This window comes from Girardinichthys multiradiatus, chromosome 24, assembly GCF_021462225.1.
Source record: "Girardinichthys multiradiatus isolate DD_20200921_A chromosome 24, DD_fGirMul_XY1, whole genome shotgun sequence".
Taxonomy (NCBI): domain Eukaryota; kingdom Metazoa; phylum Chordata; class Actinopteri; order Cyprinodontiformes; family Goodeidae; genus Girardinichthys; species Girardinichthys multiradiatus.
The window spans coordinates 20,876,779-20,893,189 of NC_061816.1; the positions used below are offsets into that span (position 1 = coordinate 20,876,779).

Consider the following 16,411-nt stretch of genomic DNA (forward strand, 5'->3'; position numbering starts at 1 on the left):
CATTCTTTTCATATTTTTAGGTGTTTTACTTTTTTGTTAATATCTGCATAATGCTTATTATTTTTTGTTGTGCTGTTAGATTAGATATTCTATTCTCAGGAAAAATGACCTAAATTACTTTAAAACATTTGAAATGATTTAGCAAATATTTCCAGATTACCACCAAAAACACAAATTCCAAAGCAATTCATTTAATTGGGTGTTTCGCTCATTTAAACTGTATATTTTGAGTTTTACTTTAAGTGAAATCAAGTCATTTAATGGTTTATTTTTTTAGGATTACTGGCAGAAATTGCTTAATATAATGTTTTTTAAAGCATTAAAAGGCTGAAATACTGTAATTGCACTGTAATTACCATAATTATTCCACCCATTTCAGTCTGTTTAATTTCTTTTGTGAAGTTTTATGAAGCATGTATGAATTAATAATGATGATTATTAAATTACTTATTAAATTTGTACAATTTACATTTTTTAAATTATAACAAAGGTAAAAATTAAAAAAAAATTTATAAACAATTTTAAATAAATGAAATACAAAGAAAAATAAAAAAAGTTTTCATATTTTTAACAAAAATAAAATAGAAATTAGATAAAATAAAAAAATATTCTAATTTTTAGATGTGTTTACTTTTTTAGTGTACCAAAATGAATTAAAGATAAATTAAACAAAGAATAAAATAAAACCTTTTAAAAAATTGCAAATAAATAAAGAAAATATTAAATGATCTTAAGTTCAAAATAACACTGAAGTAAAATGAAATTACAATAAATGAAATAAAATAAAAGATTCAAGCAACCAAATTAGATGCTCCTCCTCCAAATCAGTCATGGTACCCCAAATGAGCCACACAAATGTTCTAACGTGCTGCTGCTTTTAAAAGCGATGTCTTCATTGGTAAACTGGACATTGAAAGCTTTTGTTTGAGAAAAAAAGAGCATGAAAGAACTCTCTGCGATCCCAGCTGAGGGTTTGCCTCTGCGCCCGATGAGAAGGATGTGATCAATGGACAGCCTGTGTGCTGGAGATTCAATGAGGTATGCTGACTTTCCCAAACTCCCATACCACCCACTGTCTCACATCCAATTTTCTGGAGGGGCACAAAGGCATAGCAGCCCCCCAGTTGCAAGGTGAGGATGTGGCCTTCTCTTAGCTGACAGACGCTGCTCCCCTCCTCAGCTTTGGAGGGATAATCTGCAAGTCCAATCCTGTTAGCTGTCCACGGCCAGTAACATCCTCAAACCTAACCCTGCTGTGCCAGCATTGGACCCAAACATGTTGCCTCATCTGCATACACTAAACAAACGCCCCCGGAGTTGGCGCTTCAGTGTCAGGTGGTTAACACCCTGTCTGTTCGGTTACTCTTGGTGTTTCTTTGCTGAGACGGGCATAGAGTGAAATATAACGATCTATCACTGAAGGCTGCAGAATTCTGTACAAGACAACAAACTAAAGGGATTTCTCAACAGTTAAATTGTTTTTCTCACAAATGCTTTCCACTGAAGTCTGAGTGAACATGTCCCAATATGCTGAGTATATTAGATGATTGAAGACAAATCATTTCTGAAGTCTTGGACAGATTCTGATTACAGACACCATTTTATGAGTCACATCAATTTATGGTTTTAGTTTTCTAAGAACAGTAACGGGTTAACAATAGAGAATCATTGTTTTTTGGGTTTTTTTGCATGGAAATTATCAGTGATTGACTTGGTGTAAATGGAAATACAGTATATTGGTATTAGGGTGATATTCACTTATACAGTAGCTTATGTAATGTGATTTCCCAACAATTAATTATAATTGTTGGGAGTTTAATAACCTATTTGGAATCCCAGAACCATAGAACCAACTTTGCACCACATTATTACTGACTGACCAAAAGGGTGGTAACCAACAAAGAACCCCCAACCCCAAAACTGACCCCTTAAAGCTTGACTGAAATTTGCGGCCTAATGCCTTCTGGAAAAAGAAATTTTGAAAACGTGCCAAAATGACAGGAAGAATGTGTGTACAAATCAAGGGGAGGCTTTCAAACCTAAGAATACAGCTCCAACAGTCAAATTTGGTGTTGGCAGCATTATGCTGTGGGATTGTTGTGCTGCCAGATGTTCTAGTGCATTGTATAAAATGCTTGGAGTAATTAAAAAGGAGGAGTATCTTCAATTTCATAAACTATATCACATTTAGTAACTACATGGTTAAAACGTAGACACAGTTGGGTATTCCAAGAAGAGGATCATCCAAAACACACATCTAGACTGGGTTTGGACTTCTACACTGGCCTTCCCAAAACCACAGCCTCAACCATATTGAAGATATGTGAACTCTGCCAGTTTAAATGAAATCTACCAATTCTGCCAAGATGATCGGTCAATTATCCTTTATTGTGTCACAGTAGGAAAATTCAAGTGTACCAGCAGCAAAGTGGGAGGCAAGTGGAAGCAAGGGGATTCACACAAAGGTGTAATATATATATACAGTACAGACCTTCTACCTGTATGACCCCCTCTCTTTTCCAATGGTTATAATCAGTCTGACAGAAAGAGGTATCCCAATTCTTGTGGTTTTTAGTATAACAATGACCATCAGTGGGACCCTTTGTGGGGTGTCTTGAGACGACATTGTTGTAAATAAGCGCCGTTTAACTTAATAATCTGAAATGAAACTATCTGTGTAGTTATGCTGCTATAGGCTTAGGCTGTTGGAGGACATAATGACCACTTTGACCGTCTTCGCTACATTCCCACACTACTCTCCAATTTTGCATTATTTGCTGTTATTTCAGCTTTTAACCTTGTTCTCTCTTTTCTCTTCCTAGAAGCTACACCTGGCTTGGCTCTGTGTCTAGCTGTGACACCTTTTCTGGAGAGGCGAATTGTCCGAGCTTCTGCTGGCAACAACTTAACGCTCACCCTCTACCGATGATCCACATGGCCCTGTCTTTTAGTGTTTAACCCTTTCTCTCTCCTAGACATAGCGATTGACTGAGCTTAACTGTAACTAACTGTATGTGCTCTCTTTCAGACTCTAACCTTGAAAACTGGCTCAGAGTTTATCTGTTCTTTCTTTCTAGGTGAAACGACTAAAGGAGCTACATCCATTAACATTTACTTTTCCTTCCCATAGAAAGGACTTCTGGATCAGTGCTTCTTTGTTCTCTTTGTGTTTCTGCTCTGTTCTCTCAAACCCCCAGTCGGTTGTGGCAGATGGCCGCTCACACTGAGCCTGGTTCTGCTGAAGGTTTCTTACTGTTAAAAGGGAGTTTTTCCTCTCCGTTGTCGCTACATGCATGCTCAGTATGAGCGATTGCTGCAAAGTCAACGCCAGTGACTGTCCACTGTCTCTACATGCTCATCCGGGAGGAGTGAATGCTGCAAGTCGCTGACTGGATGCAATCTGCTGGGTTTCCTTTGACAGAAAAACATTTTATCCAATTTGAATAAATAACTGAATCTGACTGCACTGTTCAATGGTTAGGATTAATTGGAATGTATGTACCTGACTGTTGTGAAGTGCTTGAGACAACATGTGTTGTGAATTGGCGCTATATAAAAGAAAGAAAGACCAAAAGTTTGGACACACCTTCTCATTCAAAGAGTTGTCTTTATTTTCATGACTATGAATATTGTAGCTTCACACAGAAGGCATCAAAACTATGAATTAACACATGTGGAATTATATACTGAACAAAAAAGTGTGTAACAACTGACAATAGGTCTTATATTCTAGGTTCTTCAAAGTAGCCACCTTTTGCTTTGATTACTGCTCCGCACACTCTTGGCATTCTGTTGATGAGCTTCAAGAGGTAGTCACCTGAAATGGTTTTCACTTCACAGGTCAGGTTTAATGAGTGGGATTTCAAGCTTTATAAATGGGGTTGGGACCATCAGTTGTGTTGTGCAGGAGGTGGATACAATACACAGCTGATAGTCCTACTGAATAGACTGTTAGAATTTGTATTATGGCAAGAAAAAAGCAGCTAAGTAAAGAAAAATGAGTGGCCATCATTACTTTAAGAAATGAAGGTCAGTCAGTCCGAACAATTGGGAAAACTTTGAAAGTGTCCCCAAGTACAGTCGCAAAAACCATCAAGCACTACAAAGAAACTGGCTCACATGAGGACCGCCCCAGGAAAGGAAGACCAAGAGTCACCTCTGCTGTGGATGATAAGTTCATCCGAGTCACCAGCCTCAGAAATCGCAGGTTAACAGCAGCTGAAGCATGGAGGAGGTGTGATGTGTGGGGGTGCTTTGCTGGTGACACTGTTGAGAATTTATTCAGAATTGAAGGCATACTGAACCAGCATGGCTACTACAGCATCTTGGAGCGGCATGCTATTCCATCCGGTTTACGTTTAGTTGGACCATCATTTATTTTTCAACAGGACAATGACCCCAAACACACCTCCAGGCTGTGTAAGGGCTATTTGACCAAGAAGGAGAGTGATGGGGTGCTGCGCCAGATGACCTGGCCACAGTCACCGGACCTGAACCCAATCGAGATGGTTTGGGGTGAGCTGGAGCGCAGAGTGAAGGCAAAAGGGCCAACAAGTGCTAAGCATCTCTGGGAACTCCTTCAAGACTGTTGGAAAACCACTTCAGGTGACTACCTCTTGAAGCTCATCAACAGAATGCCAAAAGTGTGCGCAGTAATCAAAGCAAAAGGTGGCTACTTTGAAGAACCTAGAATATAAGACATGTTTTCAGTTGTTTCATACTTTTTTGTTCAGTATAAAATTCCACATTTGTTAATTCATAGTTTTGATGCCTTCAGTGTGAAGCTACAATATTCATAGTCATGAAAATAAAGAAAACTCTTTGAATGAGAAGGTGTTTCCAAACTTTTGGTCTGTACTGTATATAATAAAAGAATAAGTGACTGTATAGTAAGGGCATATTTACAACATAAGAAAATAATATGTTGCAGTCATTAAAAGGGCATACTTAAATTAAAGGAAATATGTAACTGAGTATAATAATTTTTTTAAAAGTTCAAAATATGCTTATATATTTTTTGGAACTTTTTGTTTATTTTTCAACATTCTTACACACACAAATACGTATAACAGTCCAGGCTTGCCCAAGTTCACATAATACATCTTATAGTTATACCATGTATATCTGGTGCAAGCGCTCTGGAAATTACAAATGAACAAACATTATGAATAACAATAAAAACATACAAACATACAAAAAAACCTCATAATGTGCACAGATCATAAAATACAACTCCCCAAGTTGATCAAACTATGTGAATAAGCTGATACTTCATAAATGAATGCAGTGTAAATAATGACAAAAATATGCACAGGAGGAAAATATAAACTCCAAATGAAGATTCTATTACATATCAAGAGACATCATGACTCCACAACAAATCTAGTTATTGGTTTCCAGTTAGATTCAAAAGTCTCCAGCTTAAGTACTTTTTCCATAATGAAGATCTTTTTAATTTTATCTCTCCATTGTGTGATATCGGGATAATGTGGTCTCAACTATGTGGAAGTTATAATTTGTTTTTGCTGTCAGCAGTAGAATCCTCCGTAAAAATGTACCCTCTTTGTCCATCTTATCCCTTGGCATTATCCCCAATAAATAAACAGCAGGGTCCAAGTTTAAATCAGTCCCCAGAATACTCTTATATCAATCTGCACGTACTTCCAAAAGTCCATGCATGTATTTTTGTGCATAGAAAAAACAACAGAACCAGACTTTACAAGAAATGAAAAAACTGGGCAAATAATAGCAGGGATGTAAACACTTATTGAGCTTTTTGTTTAACAACTGCTGGGAGGAAGGACCTGCGATAACACTCCTTTGTGCACCTCGGATGCAGCAGTCTGTCACTGAAGGAGCTCTCCAGTTCTGCATCTAGCAAAGGAAATTTGACCAAATCCTAGTGGGGGAAATTCAACTGATGAGGATCATCTGAATGCCAAAATATGGGGCCTATAATTACTGTTATAAATCTGTCATGTATTGAGTCATTTACCACAAATAGCCTTGCCATAATGTGCATTTGCTTTTATGAGGAAAGTGGCTATAAATATAAACTGCTGTCACAAGAAAGGGACATCCTCACTTTCTTCAGGGCAAGTGTGAACACCTGATCTGATTACGGTTGTTAGTGTGGTATGAAGCACAAAAGTGGCACAATCAAAGCTTTATTCTGTTATCAGGCCCCCTCCAATCTGCCCGAACAACAAATTTCCTCCTCAGCTCTGTGGCTCTCGTTTCTCGATAAACCTCCACTTGAGCCTTGAGTGAATCTAAAGAGACAATGAATAAGTGTTTGATCCCATGTGGAGATAACGCCTGCTAATAGCGCCGTTGAGCAGACTACAAGTTCCATAAAAGACCCTAGTATTCCTTGTCAGGAGGAGCATTTGGAAGGGAAGCTGGAGGGCAAATTTGGTGTTGTTTGCGGAACAATGCATGTGACTCCGGCCGCACGTGGTATCAACTTTGATCTTGCTCATGATTGGAAGAGGAGAGTGCATAATTGGCTCTTTATCTCTATGGATAAAAGGGCAGCGTCATCAAACGAAGGAAAATAGATGTCTAATTATATAAGATGGACAATGGCCCAGAGCGAGAGTGCACGCACTACAAAGTAAAATCTTCCTAGTTTAGTCTGGAATGAACCCAAAAGATTCCTCTTTTATGTTCCCACTGATTGCTATTAGCTTTGATGGAGGAATAAACTTTAAGTCACTGAAGATAACAGTGAGTGTAATCTCAAGCTAATCTTAAACACAGCATGTGCCAAAGGACAGATGTTTCTGTGGACAACAATATATCATAATGTTTAACTTGAAATAAAACGAAACCACCTTTGACTTAGTAGAAGGAAAATATAAGCTGCCACCATCCGCTTATATTCCCTTAAGGTACTAAAGTCACCGAGGCAACCATGATTGGTCGTTCTTTCCATGATGTAATGTATTGCTTGTTAATGTAATATGAAAGGACAAACAATAGTGTAAAATTTGCAGATGCATGCAGAAATGCACTTATCAGATGAAGACGAGTCACTTCATAATTAAAAATAAGATTTCTTAATAATCTAGATCTAGACTAGATATGAATTTTACTACATTTAGTCATAAATTTGATTGCTTACCAAACATTTAGAGCACCAATGAGATAGGAACATCCTCAATTTTTCATACACAGCCAGTTCATGTCTGATAGATATTGGTGGCCCACCAATAGGAGAAGATCTTTTATGACCAGCGAGGTAATAAAACTGTATTGTTTTTACTCAGTCAGTAGCTATACGTTGTGGGCCCTATAAGGATTCGGCTCAGGCTAGATGGATAGTGACTTGGGCTTCTTTTAAAGGACTCTCTAGGGTTAACTAAACACAACCCATATGGTCAAAACCTGTTGGGCACCCAATATAAGTCTTAGATGGGTCTCAAACGAGTATTAAAAAAATCAGTTGCAACATACCTAGAACATATATTGGTTCCACCTTATATCCTGAGTTGTCCTACATTCAACCACAATAGGCAGATAGCATGGGATCATCATGTAACCCACAGGCAATTCTCATACTTTTTTCAGCCCTTTTTCTACCAATGACATTTAATAACTGTTGCTGCAACCGGTCATGATTTGTACTGCACTACAGCAGGAGGACATGTTAAAGATATCTCCATCATGATTGTTCACAGTCCACAGTCATAGCAACCACAATACTGTCACTCTAGCAATGCCAGGTGTCATTCCAACATGTCGGACAGGAAGTCTGCTCCCGTCACCCAGTAAACTTTATTAGAGGAACAGGTAAATACCACATGGTTCAGCTAAGCCCTTTCATTAGATAAAATGGAGAAAATTAGGATGTTACCATTTCATTAACACACTTTTGTCAAGAAACTTTGATATTTTGGATCAGTGAGGCTCTTTTCCATTAGTACCAGCTCAGTTCAGCTTAAAAATTAACTCTCAGAATAGCTAAGTCACCCTTAGCTGGTTTGATTTTTGTAATGGTGCGTTCACACCAAACGCTATTTCTGCAAATTTTTTGGCCTCATTTGTGTGCTTTTGCCCGCTTCACATTCCGCGTGAACTCCGCATTGGCATTTGGCAACAAGCGGCAACGCTTCGCCGCGTCATCAAATAGGAGGAGCTTCCATCTGCTGCTTGCTGGTTTCAACTGAACATGCTGGACATGGATTTCACGGATAATCACGGTGTTTTACCTGTGGAGAGCTGAAAAACGCCGCCGACGTCAACGTCCCTGGTTCACCAGATTCTTCAGGAACGGGAACAGTTCGGAGATTACCACCACCTACTCCAGGAGCTGCGTCTGGATGACGGTCGATTTCAGCGGTACTTCCGTCTATCCAGGACCCAGTTCGACTATCTGCTGCCCCGCGTTGGGAGACGAATTGGCCTCCGGGATGCCAACTACCGGCGACCGCAGTGAAGCCAGCCCGAAGCCGGACACCGGACACTCAAGCTCCGCGGAGCCAGCGGCATCCAGCACACGGCCGATCCGAGTCAGGCACCCAGATTTCGGCTAGCTGCTCTCTGTTGCTCCCTCTTCTGACGCGCGGTGGTTCACTAAGGACCGTCAATAAGTTTCCGAACCAAACAATCGTGGAAAATCTGAGTGCCTGAATCGGATCAACCGTGAGCTAGATGCCGCTAACTCCGCGGAGCTTGAACATCCAACATCAAACTAACTTCACCGCAGTCTACTGGCGCTGTATCCCCGCTGCTGAACGCCTGTCCATCTGTCTTCGGTGAGTAAATAAATCTCAGCTCAGTAAAAAAACAGCCAATTTTTAATGTCCACATCTCCTAAATATAAGATATTTGTGCCTAAACATAACCAGGCCAGGTCCTTTCTGTACTTGTCTCAGTAAAAGTAATTAGTTAAGTCATACAACTCTGGCTTGCCACACACCGCCACTATGATTTGGTCCTTCATCTTCACTGACAACCGCTTCTTCTCCGCTTTGGTCCTTCACCCTACGTCACAGCCACATCTAGTCCCTGATTGGTTGATGCGACGCGAATTTAGGAAAAAGTTCAGATTTTTCAACTCGTCCATCGCGCCGCTCCGCTTCCGCTTCGCTCCCGCTTCGCTTGCCATGCCTTCCGTGCCGCGACCTCCGCGTCCTTCGCACCGCGCCACGCCACTCCGCTACTGAACGCGCCTCTACATAGGAATAACATGTAAATTGGCCGCTCCTTTCGCAGAAATCGCGTTTGGTGTGAACGCACCATAACAGAGTTCCTCTCGTGACTCGACCGGTGATGCCACCCCCTACCCAATCATTGACTGGAAATCTTCTGACGTCCCATTTTCAGCTCGGCTTGGCTCGATTGGAACTCCCTGCCAAATAGATACTAAAAAATGAGCTCGTTCGTGGCAACAGTAATGCAAATCACTAAAAACCATGCTGAGTCAAGTGGAGTCGAGTCGATATGGTGCCAGTGAAAAAGAACTTGTGGACTATTTGGCCAACTGAGACTGGCTAAGTGTGTTTTTTAGTTTGTAAAATGCTCTTTTGGGTTTTGCCTTATAGTATTTTGTGTGGTTTTCCTGTATATTCTCTTTTATCATTTAATATACTGTAATATAGGACTGTGCAAAAATGGCAAACAACACCTAAATACTTTATATTTGCCTTCAAGGAGCCACACTTTCTTGTAATGTATTAAAGTGCTTGAGGGATTTTCTGTGGACTTTAGCTGAATTTTACCTAGTTTGTGTGTATAAATTGTAAATTGTAAATACATTGTCTTGTAACAGACTGCAAATGAAATACCTAAAGATCCGGTTTAAAATTAGATCTTCGCTGAGTTGTCTAAAATGTTCATCCACTGAGTTAAGGAGCGTTTTTTATGCCTAAATGATTAATTACAAACAAAGGTAGGCAGGAAATAATTGAAAAAGTAGCCAAAGTCCAAAGATAAACTTCCAGAAAGACTGGAAAACTCTTGCTCAAGACCCCTTTTAAAAGCATGGAAGCAAACTCATTTTGCACTCTCAAGGCCAACATGAATCCCCTGCAAATACTAACTATTTAACAAACTTAAACCTAATAAACAGATACCCTCAAATTACTGCAGTCTGCTGGTTTAAAGAAATGTACGGCAGAATATTAACGGGATATGATGCAATGATCCATAAATCATTGTATAATTGCTCTAATAAAAACAGAAGCTAAGCTTTAACTGAATGGAAAAATAAGCAAGTGGCCCTGAGAATTATAAAACCAATTTACAAGCGGATGGTGGAAGCTTAGACTTGCAGCGTATGGTTGAATATGAGGGATTTCCAGACTGGAGTTAAGAGAAAACCAATGTTGTAATCGCTCACTGTGAGGCTCATGAGAGAGGAAATGTTCCCATGAGACCAGAGAGGGAAAACTCCCCATCGTCTGCTTCTCAGCTAGTGTCTCCGAATTTGCTGGGTTCCCACACCCTGAGGCCCCGTGGCTACACACATGGAGGACCCAGGTATGTGCGGTATGTCACCTGCACACCATGGCAGCCATCAAAGTCCCGGACAAAAGGCTGTTACACCCCCCCGGTGAGAGACTTTATTTAATCACTCAGGATGACATGTAAGAGTCTCAGTTCCACGAGAGGAGTTCAAATTATGTAACCGGCAGCCCACCCAGAATGGCCAATCACCCCCACACTTTGCAGCACATTCTCAAGACCCACTAAGTGAGCAACGAGGGAGCACCCATCCCGTAAGCTTGGCACCCTGTAATGCACATGGCGTGAGAAGGAGGCCCCCGTTGGGGACGGCGGTGTTGCTGCATTTCCACTGTACAATTACACTCAATTAGTTTGAGCTACTCAGTAATACTATCAAATCTCTTTATCTGACAGCCTCACAATGGCAGAGCCAATCAGATAACTCTGAGCATTTCTACCCATCCAAGCCATTGGCTTTTCTCCCCAGCGTAGTTGTATGTCTCCACTCTGCATTGTAACAACCAGCTATAATGAGAAGGAGGAGGAAATCCAACCTCCCAAAAAAAGACTTCATGCTGGAACAAACAATCTCGGTTACTTATGCTTAAATTTAGCGTGGATGCGACTAATTTGTCTGTTTTGGAACAGTTTTATTGTTTTGGACAAATGAGCCAATGAAACAAGCTCCAAACAAGAGTGTGGCACCAAATCAGCACGTAAAAGAGCTTTATACAAGGAGTTGGCTTGACAAAAGCCAGGGGGATTGGGCTGAACTTGTACACTTTTGAGATAAACTGGAAAGCACAACCACATGCTGTTTATTCAATACAACTCACGGCTATTCAGCTAGCGTTTAATCAGTAATTTGGAGCACTTGATTATTAACTCTCCCCCGCAGAGTGTTTTCAATTTAGGCTTTTGTTATCAATTATCTCTAAGGATGGTTGCACTGCTGCACAGATTATCAATGCTGCTATAGAAAGAGGGGTGTAGAGGAGAAAATAGGGACATACCTTCGCCAATTTGGGCCTCTTTTGGTTGATGAGTGACTTTAAGGTTTCTGGAAATCCATTTGATGCCTCATCTTAGAAAGAAGCATGTGAGGCTGATTTGCTTGATGGAAATTAAAACAAAGCAACCAGGACAATAAATAAAAATCTAGTTATTTTGAGGTGTTCTTCCCATTTTAAAGACCTTTACACTCCAAATTAGGAACATGAGGCATGTGTTTGTCAAACCAGATGCAGCAAGGTGGGAAAACTGGCAAAGCTCCCAGCAATGTGCAACTTCTTGTCTACACATTCCTTGCTTTAACGCTGTTTGTGTATGCTGCTTAAATCCTCTACACACAGCACATCATCCCTGAAAAGCACTGAAAAGACCTAAAAAGGTACTCTAAATATTATCCAATAAATTGCTAGTGAACAGAATACTCCATGTTGTACAAAGGGGATGGTCCTGGCAAAATAAACCCTCATAAAAGGTATTATCGTTCAGATTTCTCTAATTTCGGAACCTCTTGGACTGGTATCACTGGTTTAAGTTCTGCACCTTCAACATCTCTTAATTTCCAAGTTTCTAATGTAGTTTGATTTTATTGACTCTGTCTAATAATCAGGACCTAAATGCTCCAGGTACTGAAAACTTGGATGATGCGACAATGGTATAATGGTTAGGACCCACATGTATTCATTATATTCTCTGAGAAACTACTTTTATCATTAAAAGCTACAGTTATTTACCCAGACTTAGTACAAATGAACTGTTAGGGTAAAATCTATTAAGGTTCTAGGATGTTAGTTGTGTACCACCTGTACCGTAACTCATATTTTAATTTAAAATACCCATGTTGTGTTTTTCATATTTTTCCCTGGTGGGGCCCAATCTCCTGTGTTGTGTTATATGAAAATGATATGAGAAGTTAAGACGTGGCCAATATAGAATCCAAATTTTGCATGCAGGAAATAGAAATGAAAAGTTGATTCAGTATTTTTTTTCTTTTGCGAACAGAGATGTTTCTCATTAAATCTGTATGGGTAATTAAATGGGGCTAACCCATGTTGGTCAGGTCAGGTAAAGCAAAAATAGATGCTAGCACACAAAAAGCTCTCACATGGGGCCCTTAATTTTGCTTACTTCCTAATCAAATGGGATCTCTAAGAGATTGTCCATTGTTAGGCCAAAGTCAAAATATATGGTTGGTACCTCCTCCATAGATTCCAAAAGAGAAAAAAAGCCCATTTTAGCCTATTTCCTACCCCTTTAGGGCCCATTTGAGACTGTCCATAAATTTAGGATAAAGCAAACAAACTCACAGTGTCTACAACAGAGAGATCTAAGAGTTAATTTAACACTAATTTAAATAGGGCCCCTACCAGATTATCCAGGTTAGACTAAAGCAAAAATATACATTTGTCTACAACAGACATTATGAAAAATCGCAACTGCCAGACATTATTCTAGTTATATATGGGCCATATATGAGACTTCCCCTAGGTTTAGGGACAGTCTCATTGTGGGCCCACTTCCTCAGTCTCATTTAGGAGATAAAAGATTAAAATAGATAATAGGTTCCAACAGAACTTGTGGGCATTCTTGTATGGGTCCCCTTTTCAACACATTTCCTAGCCATTTGGTTCGCATACGAGATTATGAAGTATGTTAAATAAAAGAAATAGATATCTAATTTACTAAATTTAACAGGCAAAAACCCATTGCTATGCTGTATGGGGTCCATATTCTGCATATTTCCTACTCATATGGGCAAGATTGTTTCTTGAGTTTTGTTTCAGCACCTAGACTTCAGGCGGTGTATCTGGCCAAATGACCTAATCTAACTAATTTAGCTCTTAAGGAACCACATCTACATCAGAAACCTGAGAATTTCTGAAGTGTCTTTTTCTTAGAACAATATATTTATTCCATAATATAGTTGTTCCTTCTAACCGTGGTCAGTGTTTGACTTTCTCTGACAAATCTCTGCAATTTGAAAATAAAAATTGAAATCACAATCATGCTGAATCAACGTCTACATTTTTATTTTCGTTAGTACTTTTGCAACCTTTATGATTTGACTGAACTGAACTAATGTAACAGTCTTTTCTGTGTATAATGGACCTCTGACTGTGCTGACCTACTTAAAGCTGGCTGGCAGCGTGAACCATCAGCTCACAGAACGTCCATGCAGGGCCGTCGGGTTTCGCCGTGCACATCCTGGCATGACGAAGAGAGTTTCATCTGCAGGCGGGCATCAAACGATAAAAATAAATAGGGGCAACAGAATCAACCCAGCAACATGACAATTATGTAACGCAAGCGGTGCCCCAGTTACTCACAATGCTGCTGTATATATGCATGGAACAAGCTGGAAAATATGATCCAGATCAGATGAATTAACCAAAATGTTAGATTAGTAAAGGCAAAAAAAACCTTAACAGACTTCTGAGACCATCGATGGATGTTTTCTATGAAGATTGGTCATGAGGTTGAGATAAGGCCTTTTGTCACAATTTCTGGGACCCTGGTGGGAAATCTCTCATCTTGACACCCCAACAGAACAATACCTCTGAATCAAATTGGTTGAACTTCAAGTTCAGCTGGTCCTAACTGGTTTCCAGTTGCCAGCAAAGGAAAACCAGATCAATAAAAGCTTGTCTCCACTGTAGAAAGCACCTCCTGTGTTTTCTCAGATGCCTGAAAAAATACATATATCTGAGGCTCATATCCTCCCAGGAAAAGTAATGTTTATGAGACTTGGTGGGTTGATCCTTGCCAGGGGCCAGAGACAGCAGGTGCCCCAATTTAAGGGTGGACTAATAGACCAGATTAAACTCGAACTGAGCATTCTGCAACCGTGATTTATACATATTTAACCAGCTATGTAACATTACATCCAATCCAAGTGATTTGAGCACAACAAATGTGTCTCTTGGTGTAGTAAATCATGTCAAATATCTGCATATTCAAAGCAAACCCTTTACGTCTGAGTCTTCAGCTTCAGATTTGCTGCAGAAATGGAGGCAGTTTGCAATTTTTAATGCTGGACGTTTACCAAAAGGGCTCCAGGCTCCTCTGTGTCCCACTATTACAACAACTCAGCTTCCCTGTGCTCCTGCTTCTCCAATAAATCATAGAGGGATGAAAAAAAAAAAAAACAGTTTTTTTTTCAGTTGTAAATGACATGTGGAGAAAAAGAGGGAGAAAAAATGCACGCATGGATAGTCGAGTGGACAAATGCGAGCGTGCTGAATCATAAAGCAATGCTGCAAACATGACCCACTTTCAGTCTCACAGCAACATGAGCTTCTGTGTGCTCAGTTTGAGCAATTAAAGCCACAGTGTCAAGCAAAACCGGTACAGAAAAAAAACAGCCATCAAACAGTAGACAATATGGTGCCATCATCCAGACGTCCAATGCGTTGAAGAAAATCAAACATTCACAAAACTTGAACCGCTGCAGGGAATTAATAATAAATCAGGATGCGTCTCGTCTCATCAAGTGTGTCGCTGTGGCATTCCTTCCAGACTTACTCTGTTATCTCAGCTCAAGTGGAAAATGATGGACTGATTCTATGATTTTATGCCAAGCAATACAGAAAAATAAATCAGCATGGAAGCTCGATCAATATTTGATGCACACAGGATTAGAGATGTTATCTTTTGATTAGGGTGCATGTTTTAATTTTACATGTTGCATGTTTCTAAAAGAAAAGTAAACATCTAACTGTAACTGTAAAGCATGAGCATTTACCTGTATTTGCCAAAGATAAGTCCAGAGAACATTTTAGAAGAAAATAATATACTTTTTAGTGGAAAACGTTTTTCAGAAACCGCTAAAAAGGATGGTTGGTTGTTTAGCATGCACTAATGTACATTAAAATTCAACTGCACCGCTAAGAAACTTATATATAATATAAGTTATAATATAAATGTTACTTCACATCCTGCTGCACTATGCAGCCTCTCTGTCTGAGAAACATCTACTCACCTCGGCATGCTGAATGCTTCTAGGGGGAGGTGTGGCAGGGGAGTTGGCCCATTTTGAGCAACTGGGGGCACTCACAGACTATGTACAGTTCATTAAACATTCAACCATATATGATCATGCGATAATTAAGTATGGGGGAAAACATTACGTAAGAAGTACTCTGTCCTGGTGTAGGCAGATTTCTACAATCCTTCATCCCAGTACACATGTGCAATACAAGACAGGATCTTAAGCAGCAAATATTATGTACCTGACAAGACTTCAGTTCATTTTTTTAACGCTTAGACCCACATTGTACGCATTTGGATTTTCAAAGGACAGTTCTCCCTTTCAAAGGCAGGGCAGCAGGACGATCTTTACCTCTGACTGTCTGGAGCTAAATGGTAAAATCAGGTTGCAATGTGGGAAAGGGGGGCGGCGAAAAAGCAATCCCGCAATCTAGAGCCATTTCTTTGAAATGGTGTGGATTGAACAGTCTTAAATCTAAATGTTGATTTTTCAACAACAAAACCTCTATTACTGAGTGAAATTTGAAAAGCATTCTTTGGTGTTAATGCACTGCACCACAGTGGGCATGACGTTGCAGGTGACCCACAATCTTTTCCTTCACCACTAGCTTTTGATACCATCTTTTCCTTCATTGCTTGACCCAGGGTAGGAGAGTTAAATAGTTCAAAAACTGGGATATATATAAGCAGGAGGGGATTGTTGTTTTAAAATATGCCAATATTTAACTTATCCTTAATATTTGTAGTTTTGTGTTTTACTTGGCTGATTTACTTCTTAGCTCCACCACAGTTTACGAAGGTGTTACGGTTTCTTCGCCACCTACGGAACCAGGAGACCTGTACCAAACAACTCAATCTTATCCCTGTAAAAATCTTGAGCAAAAACAGAAATTCTGCAAATATAATTAATTGCTAATAGAAAAGAGTCAGGCACACCAGTGGAGCCACTGGAAAAAAGATGTCT

The 16,411-nt window shown here is 39.8% G+C and overlaps 1 protein-coding gene across 2 annotated transcripts in view; it reads right to left on the reverse strand.

Moving 5' to 3' along the window:
* The window catches only part of LOC124861545 (nck-associated protein 5-like), a 190,493-nt gene that overhangs the window by 158,632 nt on the left and 15,450 nt on the right, over positions 1–16,411 (reverse strand). The window lies entirely within an intron of this gene.